Source organism: Dermacentor andersoni, chromosome 8 (assembly GCF_023375885.2).
Source record: "Dermacentor andersoni chromosome 8, qqDerAnde1_hic_scaffold, whole genome shotgun sequence".
Taxonomy (NCBI): Eukaryota; Metazoa; Arthropoda; class Arachnida; order Ixodida; family Ixodidae; genus Dermacentor; species Dermacentor andersoni.
Window position 1 is genome coordinate 142303178 of NC_092821.1, and position 2725 is coordinate 142305902.

Genomic DNA, 2725 nt, shown 5'->3' on the forward strand with positions numbered 1-2725 from the left:
TTGGTCGTATGCGTTAACGGCTGACATGGCCTGTGCGTTCGTTGATCGGAATGGCTTTTTACGTTCTCGAGTCACCACGGCTGGACTAGAAGATAATGATTGACTGAGTGATTGATTGGGTGAATAAGTGAGTACTTAATTAATTGAATTATAATTAGTTAATTAAATTATAATTAATCAATGAGACTATGTTAATTAATTATTATTTATTAAATAAAAATAAATAACTAACTAATTAATTAATTAATAATTATTAGTATGAGGGAAGCAGCTCGGTGAGGGAAAGAGCACACTATGGTGAGCTCCTTTAATAATTAATTAATTAATTAATTAATTAATTAATTAATAACTAATTAGTTAATTAATTAATTATTAATAAATAATTAACTAATTAATTATTTATTTAATTAATTACTCACCTAATTAATTACTTATTAATTAATTAATTAATTAATTACTCAACTAACTAGTCATTACTTATCTGGTATTTAAGTAATTAATTATTTAAATAATTAAATAATTAATTAAATAAGGGCCCAGAGGCCAAGGAATCACTGAAATCTGCTGGCTTCCTTTTTCTTTTTTTTTCTCTCTCTCTGTCTTGGGGTTTTTTAGACTGCGTTGTTTTGAATTAATGAGTTTAATCATTTAAATAAGTAATAATTAATTAATTAGATAATTAATTAATTAATTGATTAATTAAACTCATCAAATAAATAATTAAATAATTTACTTATTTGTTAAATTAATCAATCAATTAATTTGTTGTTTTATTGTTCGTTTGTGTGTGTGTGTGTGTTTGTTTGTTTGTGTTTGTTTGTTCGTTTGTTTGTGTGTGTTTGTGTGTTTGTTTGTGTGTGTTTGTGTGTGTTTGTGTGTGTGTTTCTGTGTTTGTGTGTGTTTGTTTGTTTGCGTGTTTGTTTGTGCGTTTGTGTGTGTGTTTGTGTGTGTTTGTTTGTTTGTGTGTGTTTGTGTGTGTCTTTGTGTGTGTGTGTGTGTGTGTTTGTTTGTGTGTTTGTCTGTTTGTGTGTTTGTCTGTTTGTGTGTTTGTTTGTGTGTGTGTTTGTGTGTTTGCGTGTGTTTGTTTGTGTGTTTGTTTGTTTGCTTGTTTGTGTGTTTGTGTGTGTGTTTGTTTGTGTGTTTGTTTGTTTGCGTGCTTGTTTGTTTGTTTGTGTGTTTGTGTGTGTTTGAGTGCTTGTTTGTTTGTGTGTTTGTGTGTGTTTGTGTGTGTGTTTGTTTGTTTGTGTGTGTGTTTGTGTGTGTGTTTGTGTGTTTGTGTTTGTTTGTTTGTCTTTGTTTAATTAATTGATTAATTATTTACTATTTAATTAATAATTAATTATTAATTAACTAACGAATTAATTAATTAATTAATTAACTAGCTAACTAATTATTTATTAGTTAATTATGTGTTTAATTAATTAATTAATTAATTAATTAATTAAATTAATAATAATTAATTATTTATTTAGTTAATTATTTACTTATTTAATTATTTACTCAGCTAATCAATTATTTCTTGTTTGGCTAAATAATTATTAATTGATTATTTAATTAGTTAATTACTTAATTAAATAAGGGCCCAGATGCCAAGGAATCACTGAAATCTGCTGGCTTTCTTTTTCTTTTTTTTTCTCTCTCGCTGTCTTGGGGTTTTTTAGACTGCGTTGTTTTGAATTTAATGAGTTCAATTAATTAAATAATTATAAATAATTGATTAACTAATTATTTATTTAATTATTTAATTATACTCATCAATTTATTAATTAAATATTAAATAATTTATTTAATTAGTTCAATTAATCAATCAATTAATTTGTTGTTTTATTGTTCGTTTGTGTGTGTGTGTGTGTTTGTTTGTTTGTGTTTGTTTGTTCGTTTGTTTGTGTGTGTTTGTGTGTTTGTTTGTGTGTTTGTGTGTGTGTTTGTGTGTGTTTGTTTGTGTGTTTGTGTGTGTGTTTGTGTGTGTGTGTGTTTGTGTGTGTTTGTTTGTGTGTTTGTCTGTCTGCGTGTTTGTTTGTTTGTGTGTGTGTTTGTTTGTGTGTGTGTTTGTTTGTGTGTTTGTGTGTTTGTTTGTTTGCTTGTTTGTGTGTTTGTGTGTGTGTTTGTGTGTGTGTTTGTTTGTTTGTGTGTTTGTGTGTGTGCGTTTGTGTGTTTGTTCGTGTGTGTTTGTGTGTGCGTTTGTTTGTTTGTGTGTTTGTGTGTGTGCGTTTGTGTGTTTGTTCGTGTGTGTTTGTGTGTTTGTGTGTTCGTGTGTGTGTATTTGTGTGTTTGTGTGTGTGTGTTTGCGTGTTTGTGTGTGTGTTTGTTTGTTTGTTTGTTTGTGTGTTTGTGTGTGTTTGTTTGTGTGTTTGTGTGTGTGTTTGTGTGTGTGTTTGTGTGTGTGTTTGTTTGCGTGCTTGTTTGTTTGTTTGTGTGTTTGTGTGTGTTTGTGTGTTTGTTTGTTTGTTTGTGTGTTTGTGTGTGTGTTTGTTTGTTTGTGTGTGTGTTTGTGTGTGTTTGTGTGTTTTGTGTTTGTTTGTTTGCTTGTGTTTGCTTAATTAATTAATCATTAATAAATAAATAATAATTGAAGAATTATTAATTAATGAATTAAATAATTTATTTATTTATTAATTAATTGATTATTTATTTAATTATTTAATTAATAATTAAATACTTAATTATTTATTAATTATTTAATTGTTTACTCAGCTAATTATTTATTTCTTATTTGGTTAATTAA